We start from the raw sequence: 18,154 nt of genomic DNA on the forward strand, positions 1-18,154 counted from the left end.
TCCACAGTCCTGGGCAAGCGGGTCTAGGTGACCCTGCTTGAGCAGGCAGGTTGGACCAGAGGACCTTCACAGGTCCCTCCCAGCCTCAGCTGTTCTATGGGATTCTGTGCTTCGTTTGACTCCTCAAGCACCTGAACTCAGGCCCGATGCCTGCTGGAAAGGATTCTGGCGCAAGGGATGATGATCCCAAACTCCTCCACTAGGATTCATCCCAAAACAACTTCTACCTAGTCCAGAATATCGTATGGCACACACAGTCAGAAGGGAGAAAATGTCCTTTTATTGTGGACATCCAGTGCAGGAGCCCAGGAGTCACAGGGGTTCAACCAGTAACAAGAAATCAGCACCTACAACGACAGAGCCAGAAAGCACTGGTAAAGCCACAAAGGCAGGAACAGGCATGGCTTGGTTCCCCTTTCTTTGGGAAACACAGTTGACAAGGAATTGTTGATATCCCAGAAGAGAGCTACTGCTGGCCTTAGCTCCGGGGTGGCTCTGGCACCTTATCCCCTCTAAGGTAATGCCCTTAGAGAGCTGTGCACGTGCAGAGGTGCACAGTGCCCCTGTGCCACACAGCAGGGCTCCCCTGGGGAGCTGCCACGGGGTTATTTCCAAACCCTGCATAGCACCATCCCTCGCCGTCCCTTGCCAGTCAGTTGGACTGACTTAGAGCAGGGTGGAGAGTTGGCAAAGATAGGCAGCAAAGCCTGGTACACACCTGGGGCTTCCTGATCTTTCGCACCTCCCTGCTTTTCTTCTGTCCCCTTCTTTTCCTCTCTTCTCTTCTTTGCTTCGTGGCATGGCCTCTCCTCTGCCCAGGTCTCTTCTCTCTTTCGTTTCCTTTGGCCGTCGTCTTCCTGGCAGGAGCCTGCAAACCTTTCCATCCCACAGCATGGTTAGACAGGGAAAGCCAGGATCAACTGGAATCAGTTCTTGATTTAACCAAAGCTGACTCGTTTTACCTTCTGTGCTCCGAGAGGCTCTTCAGTTCTTCTGCGCATCCCAGGGATTCTACCACGGTCTCAGTGGTGGCTGGAGACAAAGCAACGGGTGCCTAAAACAGAAAGGTCGTCATTAGCAGGTGGCAAGGGATGCCCTGAAGTAGTAAGCAACTGCTTGGCACGTTGCTGCCTTAGCTCTAAGAGGAGATCTCTTTGGCTGGTTTGAGTCAGCCCTTTCTTCCAAGGTTCTCGCTCTGGAACACAGTGTTCACATGGGTGGGGGACAGTCCATTTGTGGGGGCCATTCAGCAGAGAGCCTGCGATCCCCTGCCAGGCAAGGAAAGGCTTGCCCACTTCCTTCTGCCAGCATTTCTTCTGCCCTCCCAAGACAGAGCTCTGCGGATGTCCATTTGGTGCAAGACAACCTTCTGTGGTGGGAGGCTTTGCTTTTGAAATCTATCTTTCTGTGGCGTTTTGTAGGTATTTCCTCTGATTAAGCACATGCCTAAGGCATAGGAGAAAAGACCTTTCCAGTTTTACTGACAGCGTATCATTCCATGGGGGGAAAAATAAAATGCAAAGCCACAAGAGACTGAACGCCAGGAAGAGGCACAGCAGCTACTTGGACTCAACAGCAACTGCCCTGCTCCTGCCTAAGACACATTGTTGCAGCACTTGTGGAGCTGCCATACCTCCGCCCTTTCTGCTCCCACCACCGCCTCTCCCCCCGCTGCTCTCTGGAGGATGAGCAGAGAGGCTGGTGCATCCAGGCAGGCTTTTGCCTGGTGCTCGGCATCTGCTTCGCCTGGAGGGCCGTGCTGCTTTTCCAAAGGCAACTCTGGAAAGCAAAAGCGTGTGCAGCAAAGTGACTGGTTGGAAGTGGACAACAGCTAAAGCAAAACCCACAGGAAGCCCTACCCCAGCTGTCTGCTCAGGCTGTGACAGCCCTCAGCCCCTCCTCATACCTGTGGGTCTGTCCACGGGCTCAGGTGACGTCTGGCCAGCCATCTCCTCCCCAAAGATGTCGCTGCCGTTTTCAATCAGAAATTCCACCAGCAGCTTCACCTGCACACATCAAAGCCTTGGTTTCAGGGCAGGTGTCTGAAAACACGTCAAGCAGCCTTTCCCGCTCCTGAGCCTTGCTTCTGCGCAGAAGGCTGTGGCTGTGGGGCTGCTCTTCCAGGCAGCCACTCCACCGGCATTTGCGCAAGAGAGGAGCAAGCTCTGAGGGTCCAGGCAGGCTGCAGCCAGCCGGTCAGTACAGCGTACCTTCTCGGTCACCTCCAGCGCGGCCTCGAGGGGGAGCAGCTCCTCGTCAGGTGGGCCCAGCAGGTTTGGCCCCAGGCAGATGGCCAGGTTGCTGGAGGTCATTCTGCTGGTGGACACGTGGTGGCCAATGTTCTGCAGCAGGGAGAGCAGCCGCTGGAGGAGGAGGAGATGGGCTGCAGGCAACTTCTCGGCCACCCTGAGGGAGCAGGAACACAACGTTAAGGAAGCAGATGCTGCCCACAGCTGTCCCTGAAGCTTGCACAAGGCAGGCGGGAGCCAGTGTCTGTGCTGCGCCACTTTCCAGGTGCTCTCAGGCAGCGATCAGGAGGAAAACACACTGTTGCTTCCCAGCTCCTGGTTTCACCCAAGCCCACGCAAGGGAAGGCTCCCTGCCCACGCCCTTTCCCCCCGAAATGCAACCCCAGCCCAGCAAATGCAAGCTGCCAGAAAATGCAACCTTCTAAGGAGCCCGTCCCTTTTCAGGCAAGTCCCAGGACTCTGCCACTCCCTACTCAACAGGCAGGCTGCTGGCCACACTTACACTTTCAGCGCTTCCACCCTGGCCTCCTTGCTCGGCCTCTCCATGGCTTGCATCCAGTCCTGGTAGACGCCGACAACGAGGAGCTTGCCGGGGATGCTGCGTAGAAAGTCCTGCAAGGCCAAGGGCTTCAGGTGAGCCTTTGAAGATTCCAGGCCAGCCAGGAGCTCTTCCAGCTGCAGGGCAGAAGCGCTCACCTTCAAGATGGCAGCTAGCAGGATGACAGGCTGGTTTGCCAGGTCCACATCTGCGCCGCGGTCGAGGTCCTCCTTCAGCTTCTGGAGCGCTGTCCCCCTGTCGGATCTCCGGAATATCCCCTCCGTCGACGGTCCTCTCTGGTACAGGATGTCCAGGAGCTCCTGCGGGAGACGCAGGAGGACAGCTGCTTGGCTGAAGAAACAAGTGACAGCAGAGGCCAGAGCTCTGCCCCAGGCTGGGCTCCCCCCCGCCCCCGCAAAGGGTCTGGCGCCAGAAGCGGTGGCCGTGGGTGAAGAGCCCAGTGCCCCAGCCACCCCCGCAGACGCTGGGGACACTGCCTCTGGAGCAGCCGGAGGGAGGGCTGGGGCTCCCCTGTCCAGGCTGGCCTACCTGGATGGGCCGGGGCAGCGTGCCGGCCTCCTCGCAGAGGGCTGCCAGGGGCTGCCCAAAGAGCGCCCTGCTGCAGCCGGAGCCCGCCTGCCCTGGCGCCGGGGCAGCGGCCGGGCTCTGCCGCAGCGCAAAGGGCCAGGGCAGCCCCCTCCTCCTCCTGCTGCTGCTGCCGCCGCCGCTCCCTCCCGCTGCAAAGGGAAAGAGAGCAAGAGCCCGTCAGTGGGAACCGCCAGGCCAGCGCTCCCGGAGCCTGCCCTGCCCTGCCCTGCCCTGCCTGCAGCGCGGTGCTGAGTGCTGCGGCGGGACGGGACGGGACGGGACGGGCAGGGAGCCGGCAGCTGGAGCCAGGGCTCTGGCTCAGCGGCTCCGGCTCGCAGTCTCCTGAGAGCCAGCGGGACAGCGGGACAGCCCCGCCCAGCCCTCGCCCTGCCCTCCTCCAGGCTGCGAGCAGCAGCAGAGGGAGGCTCCCTGTCCCGCAGAATCACGTCCAGCGGCCGCTGCCCAGCGGGTGTCCTTGCTCGTCCGGGTGACGTCCGTCCTCCCTTGGGGTGCCCGACCTGCGGGGTGACACTCAGGGAACAAGGGAGCACGGCTCCTCCCGGCTCTGGCCGAGGAGCAGGGACCCATCTGCCCGGCTCTGGGGACAGAGCTCAGGCAGGCAGCACCTCGAGTGCTCAGCACTGTCGAAGGGTCCCGAGCACTCAGCTCTCTCCTGCTGCAGTGTGATGGGCACCGATTTCCTCTGGCCAAAGGGCAGCAGCAACAGCATCCTCAGTTGTGCAGACGTGCCGGTCCAGGAGAAAAGAAGGCCCTCCCTGCCCTTCGTTCCCAAACTTACCTGGTGAGTGGCAAAGTCCGCCTCCACTGGTAGACGGGGCTGTTGGAGGCCCTTGCTTGGGGTCAGCCTGCAAGAAGCAGGCTGCACTTAGAGAGCATCCCCGCGGCAGAAAGGGCCACCAGCAAGCGGCCACCCGGCACCAGCAGCCTGAGGGCGGCAGAGCGGGGACCCTCTGCCCTCCCACGCTCTCTACCTCACGTGGCAGGTTTCCTCCCAGCACCACCAGCAAGGACATGCGGCGTTCCTGGTAGCTCCCCAACCCTCTCTGCACCCAGGCTGGCACCGCGGGACCCTCCCTCCCTCCTGCACAGGCTCACCCCACTCGCCGCACAGCCCTGGCACCCCGGCACAGCCAGAGGTGGGTGAAAGGCAGCCGTTCTCACCTCTGTCTGGCCCTCCATCAGCCTCTCCAGGCTCCTGGCGCTGAATGTCCTCCACTGGGCAGGAGAGAAAGAGTGGAAGGAGGTGAGCAGCGATGCCTCTGCTGCTCGGCTGGAGGGCCAGTGCTCGGGGACAGCGGCCAGACTAGAGAGACACTCACTCCATGGCGTCGGCTCAGCTCCTTCTGCAGGAGTTTGATGGACGGGACGTTGGTCACTCGGGCTCCCGTGGCTCCTTCGGGTGTCCTGTCACCAGGAAAGGACAGGGAGAAAGCTGGCTGAGCCCCAAGCCACCTCTTTTCCCTTGTCAGGCAGCTCTGCCCGAGAGCTGCCCACAGCCGCAGCGGCAGCTCTCCCCACCTGGGGAGCTGTGTTCCCCCATCCGGCCGCGCCTGAAGCACCCCCCTAGCTTACCCCAGCAGCTTGCCCAGCCACAGCTGCTTCAGTGCCCGGGAGCTGCAGAAAGAGAGGAGAACCAGCATCAGGCCCCGCTGCCCCCCAGCCCCTGGGCCCCTGCACAGCCTTGCCCCTTGGGAAGGGCTGAGGGGCAGCACGAGGCCCCGTGGGGCAGGACAGGGGTGCTGCCCAAGCCCTGGCTCCCTCGTTGCTGCCAGAGCAGCTGCTCCTGCCCTTCCCTTCTGGGGACCAAAAGGTGACCAGGGGATGCAGGATGTGGGAACGCATCCCCATCCCTCCCTGCCCAGGCTCTGCATGGAGGGCAGAGGCCATTCACAGGGTGGCGTGGGCATGGTTGGGACCCTCTCCTGCCCAGCCGTGGGACGTGGCACCACGACTCACCCGAAAGTGGCAACACAGGTGCCGCTGGGCCAGATGAGGAGGATGGAGGTCCCGTCCTCATCGCTGCTTTCCTCCTCCTCCTCCTCTTTGATGTCCCCCGCTGTCTCCTTCCCGCTGCTCAGCACCCACAGCTGGTCCAGGGCCAGGCGGAGCTGTGGGCGCAGGGTGGTGCCACGTCTGTGGAGAAGAGAGACAGGCAGTGAGCCGGAGGTGGCCGCCTTGGGGTGCCCCCGGGCAGAGCCCTGCCCCCCACCTGCCCTTGTGTGGTGGTTTAGGCCCTGCCGGGACCCGAGACCACATTGCCACTGCCCCTCCCCCACCCTCCGACCGGAACGGGGCAGCGAGTGAAATACAAACCCCGGGGTTGCGATAACGAGACGTTTAATACAACAATGCAACAACAACAAACCAAACAACAACAAGAACGATAACAACAGCAATAACAGTAATAACAATAAACAGAACAAGGGATATAGCGATACAGCAGTGAGGAGAGCGACCCCACACCACGCGTTTACCAACTGAGCAATCCCACACCACTGAGGGATCTTCTGAGAGGCCGGGTAAGGGAGACAATTGCTCAACCTCCTCCAGGGCAGCTATACCAAAGGCTCACCAGTACTCTCTTGGGTCTTTAAATTACCCTCTCCTGAGGTAATCTATACCTAGGATGCACGGGGCATCTGGGACAGTCACAATGGGGTGCTTACGCCAGTCCTTCCCAGTTAAGCTTACTTCAGCTTCTAATAGGGTCAGCTGTTGGGACCCCCCTGTCACTCCGGAGATACAGATGGGTTCAACCCCACTGTATGGCATCAGGGTGCACTGTGCACCAGTATCTACCAAGGCCTTATATTCTCGTGGGTCTGATGTGCCAGGCCATCGGATCCACACCGTCCAGTAAATCCAATTATCCCTTTCCTCCACCTGGCTGGAGGCAGGGCCCCTCTAATCCTGCTCACCATCGCTCACTTGTTGTAAGAGTGACTCCTGCAAGAATGACTCACTTGTCCCCTCAAGACGGTCAGACATAATGTTGGCCATTCTATTCTGTCTGGGGGATTTCCGACTGGACACTGGAGCTGCGTCTCTCTTGGAAGACTCCCCTTTCATGGTGGTCTTCCCTTTCAGCTGCTGTACTCGTGCAGCTAGGGCGAGAGTGGGCTGTCCATCCCACCTCCTCGTGTTTTCCCCATGGTCGCGGAGGAAGAACCACAGGGTGCCCTGTGGTGTGTACCTTCCACTGCCCTTCTCTTGGGTGGGGAAACGCCTGCTTCTAATGGCTGAGACATCGGCCCGTGCAGGTGGAATGTAGGACATGTCCTCTTCCACTTTCTGGAGCCTCTGAGACAGTTCCCTTACAGCTGAAACCCAGGCACGTTGGGAGGAAGGGAGATTTCCCTCATATTGCTGGAGCTGGCCAATCACTTCGTCCACTGTTTCAGTCTGGGTGTCTTGCCACCAGGACGCTACTGCTAGTGCTTTGGAATGTGCCTCTGGTGCACTTTGCAGGAACTTCCGCCACATCAGCTGTGTGCAAGGGGCCTGATCTGGATCCGTGGGTGACCGCTCATCATTCAGATCACCATAAACCATGTCAAACACAGCCAATTCCCTGAGGTTCTGAATGCCTTTCTCCATGTTGGTCCCCTTGCCTAACCGACATAGAACATCATCCTTGTAGGGGTACCTCTCCCTTACACTGAGCAGGAGTCGCCTCCAAAGGCTGAGGGTATGAGCCTGTATCCCTATTGCCTTGTCAATACCAGCCTCCCTGGCTAAAGATCCCAGCTGCTTGGCCTCTCTCCCCTCCAATTCCAAAACACCAGCTCCACGATGCCAGCATCGGAGCAGACAGGTTCAAATTTGCTCGCCTGGAAGGCAGCTGAAATCCTTCCGCATATCTCGCAACTCACTCAGGGATAGAGATCGGATGGTTACCTCCGGCTCTTCCTCCTGTTCTCGTGATGGGCCTGGTTCATCATCACCCTGTACACTGCGAGGGGATTTTTTGGTATATTTGGTTTTCTGTATCGGGGCGAATCATATTGGCAGTGCTTGTCCCTCTGGCCCAGCTGCTGTGCTAGTGGAGGCGACTGGTACTGGCACTGCCTGTCCCTCTGGCCCAGCTGCTGTGCTAGTGGAGGCGATTGGTACTGGCACTGCCTGTCCCTCTGTCCCAGCTGCTGTGCTAGTGGAGGTGACTGGTACTGGCACTGCCTGTCCCTCTGGCCCAGCTCTTGTGCTGGTGGAGGTGACTGGTACTGGCACTGCCTGTCCCTCTGTCCCAGCTGCTGTGCTGGTGGAGATGACTGGTACTGGCACTGGCTGTCCCTCTGTCCCAGCTGCTGTGCTGGTGGAGGTGACTGGTACTGGCACTGCCTGTCCCTCTTGCCCATCTGCTGTGCTAGTGGAGGCGACTGGTATTGGCACTGCCTGTCCCCCTGGCCCAGCTGCTCTGCTGGTGGTGGTGACTGGTTCTGGCACTGCCTGTCACTCTGGCCCAGCTGCAGTGCTAGAAGAGGTGACTGCTACTGGTACTGCCTGTCCCCATGGCCCAGCTGCTGTGCTAGTGGAGGCGACTGGTACTGGTACTGCCTGTCACTCTGGCCCAGCTGCTGTGCTGGTGGAGGTGACTGGTACTGGCACTGGCTGTCCCCCTGTCCCAGCTGCTGTGCTGGTGGAGGTGACTGGTACTGGCACTGGCTGTCCCTCTGTCCCAGCTGCTGTGCTAGTGGAGGTGACTGGTACTGGCACTGCCTGTCCCTCTGGCCCAGCTGCTGTGCTGGTGGAGGCAACTAGTACTTGCACTGCCAGTCCCCCTGGCCCAGCTGCTGTGCTGGTCGAGGTGACTGGTATTGGCACTGCCTGTCCCTCTGGCACAGTTGCTGTGCTGGTGGAGGTGACTGGTACTGGCACTGCCTGTCCCCCTGGCCCAGCTGCTGTGCTGGTGGAGGTGACTGCTACTGGCACTGCCTGTCCCCCTGGCCCAGCTGCTGTGCTAGTGGAGGTGACTGGTATTGGCACTGCCTGTCCCTCTGGCCCAGCTGCAGTGCTAGTAGTGGCGACTGGTACTGGCACTGCCTGTCACTCTGTCCCAGCCACTGTGCTAGTGGAGGTGACTGGTACTGGCACTGCCTGTCACTCTGGTCCAGCCGCTGTGCTGCTGGAGGTGACTGGTACTGCCACTGCCTGTCCCCCTGGCCCAGCTCCTGTGCTAGTGGAGGTGACTGGTACTGGCACTGGCTGTCCTTCTGTCCCAGCTGCTGTGCTAGTGGAGGTGACTCGTACTGGCACTGCCTGTCCCTCTGGCCCAGCTGCTGTGCTGGTGGAGGTGACTGGTACTGGCACTGCCTGTGCCTCTGGCCTAGCTGCTGTGCTAGTGGAGGCGACTGCTACTGGTACTGCCTGTGCCCCTGGCCCAGCTGCTGTGCTGGTGGAGGTGACTGCTACTGGCACTGCCTGTCACTCTGGCCCAGCTGCTGTGCTAGTGGAGGCAACTAGTAGTGGCACTGCCTGTCCCCCCGGCCCAGCTGCTCTGCTGGTGGTGCTGACTGGTACTGGCACTGCCTGTCCCTCTGGCCCAGCTGCTGTGCTGGTGGAGTTGACTGGTATTGGCACTGCATGTCCCCTTGTCCCAGCTGCTGTGCTAGTGGAGCTGACTGGTACTGCCACTGCCTGTCACTCTGGCCCAGCTGCAGTGCTAGTGGAGGCGACTGGTACTGGCACTGCCTGTCCCCCTGGCCCAGCTGCTCTGCTGGTGGAGGTGACTGGTACTGCCACTGCCTGTCCCCCTTGCCCAGCTGCTGTGCTAGTGGAGGCGACTGGTACTGGCACTGCCTGTCCCCCTGGCCCAGCTGCTGTGCTGGTGGAGGTGACTGGTACTGGCACTGCCTGTCCCCCTGTCCCAGCTGCTGTGCTAGTGGAGGTGACTGGTACTGCCACTGCCTGTCACTCTGGCCCAGCTGCAGTGCTAGTAGTGGCGACTGGTATTGGCACTGCCTGTCCCCCTTGCCCAGCTGCTGTGCTAGTGGAGGCGACTGGTATTGGCACTGCCTGTCCCCCTGGCCCAGCTGCTCTGCTGGTGGTGGTGACTGGTTCTGGCACTGCCTGTCACTCTGGCCCAGCTGCAGTGCTAGAAGAGGTGACTGCTACTGGTACTGCCTGTCCCCATGGCCCAGCTGCTGTGCTAGTGGAGGCGACTGGTACTGGTACTGCCTGTCCCCCTGGCCCAGCTGCTCTTCTAGTGGTGGTGACTGGTACTGGCACTGCCTGTCCCCCTGGCCCAGCTGCTGTGCTGGTGGTGGCAAGTAGTACTGGCACTGGCTGTCCCTCTGTCCCAGCTGCTGTGCTGGTGGAGGTGACTGGTACTGGCACTGGCTGTCCCTCTGTCCCAGCTGCTGTGTTAGTGGAGGTGACTGGTACTGGCACTGCCTGTCCCTCTGGCCCAGCTGCTGTGCTGGTGGAGGCAACTAGTACTGGCACTGCCAGTCCCCCTGGCCCAGCTGCTGTGCTGGTGGAGGTGACTGGTATTGGCACTGCCTGTCCCTCTGGCCCAGCTGCTGTGCTGGTGGAGGCAACTAGTACTGGCACTGCCAGTCCCCCTGGCCCAGCTGCTGTGCTGGTGGAGGTGACTGGTATTGGCACTGCCTGTCCCCCTGGCCCAGCTGCTGTGCTGGTGGAGGTGACTGCTACTGGCACTGCCTGTCACTCTGGTCCAGCCGCTGTGCTGCTGGAGGTGACTGGTACTGCCACTGCCTGTCCCCCTGGCCCAGCTCCTGTGCTAGTGGAGGTGACTGGTACTGGCACTGGCTGTCCTTCTGTCCTAGCTGCTGTGCTAGTGGAGGTGACTCGTACTGGCACTGCCTGTCCCTCTGGCCCAGCTGCTGTGCTGGTGGAGGTGACTGCTACTGGCACTGCCTGTCACTCTGGCCCAGCTGCTGTGCTTGTGGAGGCAACTAGTACTGGCACTGCCTGTCCCCCCGGCCCAGCTGCTCTGCTGGTGGTGTTGACTGGTATTGGCACTGCATGTCCCCCTGTCCCAGCTGCTGTGCTAGTGGAGGTGACTGGTACTGCCACTGCCTGTCACTCTGGCCCAGCTGCAGTGCTAGTAGTGGCGACTGGTATTGGCACTGCCTGTCCCCCTTGCCCAACTGCTGTGCTAGTGGAGGCGACTGGTATTGGCACTGCCTGTCCCCCTGGCCCAGCTGCTGTGCTGGTGGTGGCAACTAGTACTGGCACTGCCTGTCCCCCTTGCCCAGCTGCTGTGCTAGTGGAGGCGACTGGTACTGGCACTGCCTGTCCCTCTGGCCCAGCTGCAGTGCTAGTAGTGGCGACTGGTACTGGCACTGCCTGTCACTCTGGCCCAGCCACTGTGCTAGTGGAGGTGACTGGTACTGGCACTGCCTGTCCCTCTGGCCCAGCTGCTGTGCTGGTGGAGGTGACTGGTACTGCCACTGCCTGTCACTCTGGCCCAGCTGCAGTGCTAGTAGAGGTGACTGCTACTGGCACTGCCTGTCCCCCTGTCCCAGCTGCTGTGCTAGTGGAGGTGACTGGTACTGGCACTGCCTGTCCCTCTGGCCCAGCTGCTCTGCTGGTGGAGGTGACTGGTACTGCCACTGCCTGTCACTCTGGCCCAGCTGCAGTGCTAGTAGTGGCGACTGGTATTGGCACTGCATGTCACCCTTGCCCAGCTGCTGTGCTAGTGGAGGCGACTGGTATTGGCACTGCCTGTCCCCCTGGCCCAGCTGCTCTGCTGGTGGAGGTGACTGGTACTGCCACTGCCTGTCCCCCTGGCCCAGCTGCTGTGCTAGTGGAGGCGACTGGTATTGGCACTGCCTGTCCCCCTGGCCCAGCTGCTCTTCTAGTGGTGGTGACTGGTACTGGCACTGCCTGTCCCCCTGGCCCAGCTGCTGTGCTGGTGGTGGCAACTAGTACTGGCACTGCCTGTCCCTCTTGCCCATCTGCTGTGCTAGTGGAGGCGACTGGTATTGGCACTGCCTGTCCCCCTGGCCCAGCTGCTCTGCTGGTGGTGGTGACTGGTTCTGGCACTGCCTGTCACTCTGGCCCAGCTGCAGTGCTAGAAGAGGTGACTGCTACTGGTACTGCCTGTCCCCATGGCCCAGCTGCTGTGCTAGTGGAGGCGACTGGTACTGGTACTCCCTGTCACTCTGGCCCAGCTGCTGTGCTGGTGGAGGTGACTGGTACTGGCACTGCCTGTCCCTCTGGCCCAGCTGCTGTGCTGGTGGAGGTGACTGGTACTGGCACTGCCTGTACCTCTGGCCCAGCTGCTGTGCTGGTGGAGGTGACTGGTACTGGCACTGGCTGTCCCTCTGTCCCAGCTGCTGTGCTAGTGGAGGTGACTGGTACTGGCACTGCCTGTCCCTCTGGCCCAGCTGCTGTGCTGGTGGAGGCAACTAGTACTGGCACTGCCAGTCCCCCTGGCCCAGCTGCTGTGCTGGTGGAGGTGACTGGTATTGGCACTGCCTGTCCCTCTGGCCCAGCTGCTGTGCTGGTGGAGGTGACTGGTACTGGCACTGCCTGTCCCCCTGGCCCAGCTGCTGTGCTGGTGGAGGTGACTGGTACTGGCACTGCCTGTCACTCTGGCCCAGCCGCTGTGCTGCTGGAGGTGACTGGTACTGCCACTGCCTGTCCCCCTGGCCCAGCTCCTGTGCTAGTGGAGGTGACTGGTACTGGCACTGGCTGTCCTTCTGTCCCCGCTGCTGTGCTAGTGGAGGTGACTCGTACTGGCACTGCCTGTCCCTCTGGCCCAGCTGCTGTGCTGGTGGAGGTGACTGGTACTGGCACTGCCTGTGCCCCTGGCCCAGCTGCTGTGCTAGTGGAGGCGACTGCTACTGGTACTGCCTGTGCCCCTGGCCCAGCTGCTGTGCTGGTGGAGGTGACTGCTACTGGCACTGCCTGTCACTCTGGCCCAGCTGCTGTGCTAGTGGAGGCAACTAGTACTGGCACTGCCTGTCCCCCCGGCCCAGCTGCTCTGCTGGTGGTGGTGACTGGTACTGGCACTGCCTGTCCCCCTGGCCCAGCTGCTGTGCTGGTGGAGGTGACTGGTATTGGCACTGCCTGTCCCCCTGTCCCAGCTGCTGTGCTTGTGGAGGTGACTGGTATTGGCACTGCCTGTCCCTCTGGCCCAGCTGCTGTGCTGGTGGAGGTGACTGGTACTGCCACTGCCTGTCCCTCTGGCCCAGCTGCAGTGCTAGTAGTGGCGACTGGTATTGGCACTGCCTGTCCCCCTGTCCCAGCTGCTGTGCTAGTGGAGGTGACTGGTATTGGCACTGCCTGTCCCCCTGGCCCAGCTGCTCTGCTGGTGGAGGTGACTGGTACTGCCACTGCCTGTCCCTCTGGCCCAGCTGCTGTGCTAGTGGAGGCAATTGGTACTGGCACTGCCTGTCACTTTGGCCCAGCTGCTGTGCTAGTGGAGGAGACTGGTACTGGCAGTGCCTGTCCCCCTGGCCCAGCTGCTGTACCAGTATGTTCACTTTCAGATCCTGCAGCCCTTTCTCCCCCTTCAGGGCAGTGAACAGTAGTAAAGGTGACATGGTAAGCATGGGCAAGCCCCCAGCACATTGCAATGAGTTGTGTCTCCCGGGGTTTGTCAGATTGGCAACAGACCTTTTTCAGATACTCCACCAGTTTATCAGGACTCTGCACTTGTTCGGGAGTGAAATCCCAAACCGTTGGAGGTGACCACTGACTCAGGCACTTGCCCATCTTTTCCCACACACCTTGCCATTTATAACTATCTGCCCTCGGGGCAGGTTTCCGGGTGCTGCTCTCATTGGAGAAATACCGCATGGCCCAAAACAAGATCTGGCAGACATTCAGAAAGCATTGTGCCGCAAACACACTGGCCTGGGTGCTCCAAGGATAGCTAAAACTCTGAAAAACCGAGAGGATCTCTTCCCCTGGCTCACCCATAGAGGGGGTGAGACCCCTAACAAAAGCCCAGGCAGCAAACAGGTACCGGTTCACCCCCACAAGCACTGATGCAAGCCCATTATAAGCAGTCAGCAGCCAGTATAGCAAAATAAAACCCTTGACACATTTTCCACCGACAACAAACGCCAGCACTGGGAACACACAGCGGATATAAGGATTAATCCAGCCCCACCACGCAAGCAAGTTGGCCAGCATTGCAAATGTTCCTTATCAAACAATACAAATAAAAACAGAAAAATTGCACCTAACAGATTGCTCTAACACACCTTCTCCTTTTGTCCTTATCTCAACCCTCTCGTGCCCCATGCTGGGCGCCAAAAAGGCTGTGGTGGTTTAGGCCCCGCCGGGACCCGAGACCACGCTGCCGCTGCCCCTCCCCCACCCTCCGACCGGAACGGGGCAGGGAGTGAAATACAAACCCCGGGGTTGAGGTAAGGAGAGGTTTAATACCACAGTGCCACAGCAACAAACCGAACAACAGCAAGAACAAGAACAACAACAGTAATAACAAGAAACAGAACAAGGGATATAGCGATACAGCAGTGAGGAGAGCGACCCCACACCACGCGTTTACCAATCTTCCCGCGCTTGGGCGCCCGGACGTGAAGTCAGCATGGTATTGAATAACCCGGCTAGAGCTCCCTCCCCACTGCTGGGGAAACTTAACCCTATCCTAGCTGAACCAGGACACCTTGGGACAGACATTGGTGCATCCAGCACCAAGGGCCCAGGGCCTGGGGCTGGTGCCAGAGTGTCCCCGGCCTGGTGCCAGGGCCAGGGATGGGGGAAAGGCAGTGGGGCTCTGAGGGTCTTACCGCAACTTGGCGACGACCAGTTCCTCCTGGAGGAGGAGAAGGCGTCTCTCGCTCCTCCTGTGGCCCCGGGTCAGCCACACGTCCGTGCTCAGCACCGCCTCAGCGTCGGTGAGAGCCTCCCTGCGGAGCAGAGAGCGGTGGGCATGAGAAAGGCTGTGGCTGAGGGGCCCGGCCGTGCCCGCCCGTCCCCGAGCCCCGGGGGGAGCCTACCTGGAGTGCCAGCAGCAGTTGGCCTGGCCCATCCTGCCCGGGACAGGAGGACCCCTCGCTCTGCACCAAGGATGTGGCCCAGCTGGCCACAGCGAGGATGGGAAGCAGGGTGCCGGTGCCGGGAAGCGCTGTTCGGCCAGACCCTGCCTCCTCCCAGAGCTGCTCCGTGCCAGCACAGCCCCGTGCTGCCGGCTCTGGTGGCTGCTGGCTCCAAAATGGCCGACGCTGGGAGCCCAACGGAAAGTGGGCGGGGCCTCGTGCTGGGGGTTCTCTCTGGGGAGCCCAGAGCAGGGCAGAGCAGAGGGGAAGCACCCCCTCCCTCCGCCTGCTGCCAGTGGTCTGCCTGCTGCAGCCCGGGATGCAGTTCGCCCCCAATGCCCCAGGGGTACTTTGCTGGCTCCAAGTTGCTCAACTTCGGGTCCACCATCACCCCAGGGCTCTGCACAGCTGCTTTCCAGCTGGGTCTCCCCCAGCACATACAGCTCCAGGGGCTTGTTCCTCCCCAGGTCCAGGACTTTGCTCTTCCCTCTTCCCCTTCTTCAACGACAGGAAGCTCCTGGCAGCCCCTTTCTCCAGCCTGTCAAGGTCCCTCTGGTTGGCAACACAACTCTCGGCTGCAGGAGCCTCTCCTCCCAGTCATGTGCCTTCTGCAAGCTGTCTGAGGGTGTGCTCTGCCCCATCATCCGGATCACTGAATGTGGACAGGGCGCGCATCATGCCGCGCAGGGCTTTGTCACAGAATGATCAGAAATTGAGGGGGAAGATCCACTTTTGTGTGTGTGTGTGTGTGTGTGTGTGTATTATAAATATGGTGCTTCTCCCTGTCATCCCTTCAAGCCATTAAAAGGTGCACAGGCTCTCTCGTTTTTCATTTGAATGTCACACCTCTTCTTAGTACTGACCTTACGTGCAACGTTGTATCGGGCTGTACTCTCGCATAGACTGTTGGATAGTACCTAGCCTAGATTAGTAGAGAGCAGATTAATCTGCATTACCGGTGCTAACACCAGTGACGGGAGGTTGCATCTGGCTGTTCAGCCAAAGGATAAAAATCAAAGGTGTCTCTTGAACTCAGTGGGCTATTGACTGAATTCATCACGCTCAAAAAACAAAAGGTACAGGAGAAAGGCATATTCTATCTTGACTGCTACAATGCATGTTTTAGGAGGTATGAAGATAAACCCTCCATGCCCCTCCGCCCACCCCCTTCCAAGAAAAAGGACTAGAGAAAAAAGATGCAACTTCTAGAGCAATGAGGCTTTTAATAGCCAAGTAAATTTCCCTGTATCATGCCCATTCAATGAGCTACTTTGTCTGACACTCTGCCTTACTCGGTACCAGCATAAGACTCTTCCAGGAAATATTAAACAAAAAAAAAAAAATATATTGCTGTACAGCCAGTTGCCTGCGTTACGCTATGGAAGATGTAGAATTCCTCTCTGATCCACAACTTTCCACCTACAAGCAAAACCGTAGTGAAGCTTTCCTCCATTTCCAATGCGCTCTGATGGCTCTTCCCCAGGGAAAGCCTTTCCTCTGTCACTCTGGGGGCATAGCTGGTCATAGGCAAGGCAAGCCCCGAGCCTCACGCACCATCCGAGGCCACCACCGTCCTCCTGTAGCCATGAGCAAGATCTCAAACTCCTTTTCCGCTGCAGGAGAAGAGTTGTTAATAGAAATGGATGCACATGGCACAGTCTGTTCCAGAACAGTCACAGCTGTTCAAAGCTTTCCGTGCCCTGGATTGGGGGGTTTCAGGACCAGCTCCTGGGTCAGCTTGCACCGAGGCTAGCGACAGCTGTGCTTCATGCAGGTAACTCAGGTTTAACCCTTTGTCCCCTGACCATCCCCACAGGTCCAGCAGCACAGAAAGTCACAGTGGGCTGCGTTGGAGCAACCTGCTCCGCTGGACTTGTGGCAAATGTTGCGTCTGCATCCCTGCCCTTCTGTTCTCCCTGTAGGGTCCTGGTCAATACAACAAGCTGCTCTCCCTGGAAATGACCATCGTGGCGAAAGACAGGCTCCACTGTGAGCCACGACCTTCACCCACCGAGCAGCCAGCACAGCCAGGGACACGTTTGTGCGAAAGTCCCTTCTCATGGCAAAAAGGGGATCCATAGTCAGCTTTGGATGTCGTGTGTCTGGTGTAACTGTTGATACTGCGCAATGCCTTGGTTAAAATAGAAGCGACGAAGAGAGATAAAAACCTGCCCTTTTCAGGAAAAATGCAGGAAATCGGCATCTTTTGGCTATTTTACACTCCAACAAGAAAGATTGTGGGCCCGTGTTTTGCTGATTAGGGATACCAATCAAACTCAGACACCAGAGTGAAAAGAGCAGGCGTATTTTACTGGAAATAGCTAAATCATGTAACAGAATAATACAGAAAACATACAACAAGAAAAGACAGAATAGTGCACTTAAACAAACAGGAAAATACAGGGTAATGCATCAAATCGTTACTACACGAGAGAGAGAATAGTGATTAAGAAAGATCCATCACCACTTGCATATGTTACCATCATCCAGATCCGCAGTCGCCGGGGAGCCCCGGTTACAGCGAGGATTTGGAGAGCCTTTCCCGGCAAGTGGGAAACTCTACGCGGTGCGTCCACCCGTAGGTGAGGCTTCCAAAGTCGCTGTGAGCGGGTCCCGCCTTATATACCCCCAAATCAGCAAGCCAGAATAACTGGCACCTTTGTTTTGAGCGGAACATCTGGTTTCACTCTCACATTAGATTCCCCCGGAGCCTGGCCAGGGCTCAAGGGAGAAGCTAAGGGAGTTTCCCTGCTTATCTAATTTATTTATGTTCTTTTTAGAACAAGGCCACACGTCTGGTCCCAAGGCCGGACAGCTGGCTTCATGGCCTTGTTAACTTACCTGTACGCAAAAAAGAAGATACATACATTCAGGATAGACATGTTTTCATTACATTCATCATCAGTCAGGAGTCTATGATATCTAAGCTACATCTTTCATTAATGAGCATACATATTTCGTTAATGACTACATACTAAGTTAGCAGCTTTGGCTCGGGGCCTGTGGTTCAGGCTTCAATACTTCAACACTTTAGCACTTTTTACATCAGTATAGGCGGTTTGTTATAACCTAGTACAATACCTACTAGCACAACGGTTATCAGTTACAAAATATACAGGATTCATCTATAGGTCAACTCTGGCTTGGGCCTATTGTCCAAGCCTTAGCACTTCAGCCCGGTGGTTAATGCTTTAAGGGAAGTTCAGCACGTTGGGAAAAGGGATATAAGACCACTCTTCTGGACACTGTCTGGACTGGGCTAGGCTGGGCTTGGAGAGCCTGGGAGGGTCCCCGGGGTCCCAGCTTTCCTGCAGTGCTGACTGTGGCGGCTGCGGCCTGTTCTTTCCTGCAGTGCTGACTGCACCCACCTGGTGGGGCTGTCCTTGGGAAGGGCACCAGAGCTGAAAAAGCCCCTGGTAGAGGGGCGGGGAGAAGCTCTTCTCCAGAGATTTGCCAGAAACTCTCCAGAGCATCCCTTTTCCAGCGCATGAGATGCTCTGTGTGACAAGGGAAGGTGCCCATTAGTCCACAGTCCTGGGCAAGCGGGTCTAGGTGACCCTGCTTGAGCAGGCAGGTTGGACCAGAGGACCTTCACAGGTCCCTCCCAGCCTCAGCTGTTCTATGGGATTCTGTGCTTCGTTTGACTCCTCAAGCACCTGAACTCAGGCCCGATGCCTGCTGGAAAGGATTCTGGCGCAAGGGATGATGATCCCAAACTCCTCCACTAGGATTCATCCCAAAACAACTTCTACCTAGTCCAGAATATCGTATGGCACACACAG

The 18,154-nt window shown here is 58.6% G+C and overlaps 1 long non-coding RNA gene across 1 annotated transcript; it reads right to left on the bottom strand.

Moving 5' to 3' along the window:
- Nucleotides 1-257: 257 nt before the first annotated feature.
- LOC141940092 (uncharacterized) lies at nucleotides 258-1,016 on the bottom strand. The gene is made up of 3 exons (XR_012627868.1): nucleotides 963-1,016; nucleotides 719-876; nucleotides 258-347 (listed from the first exon to the last, which is right to left on the bottom strand). It is a non-coding gene; the product is annotated as an uncharacterized LOC141940092 (long non-coding RNA).
- Between the last annotated feature and the right edge of the window lie 17,138 nt (nucleotides 1,017-18,154).

Source organism: Strix uralensis, chromosome 2 (assembly GCF_047716275.1).
Source record: "Strix uralensis isolate ZFMK-TIS-50842 chromosome 2, bStrUra1, whole genome shotgun sequence".
In the NCBI taxonomy this organism is placed as follows: Eukaryota; Metazoa; Chordata; class Aves; order Strigiformes; family Strigidae; genus Strix; species Strix uralensis.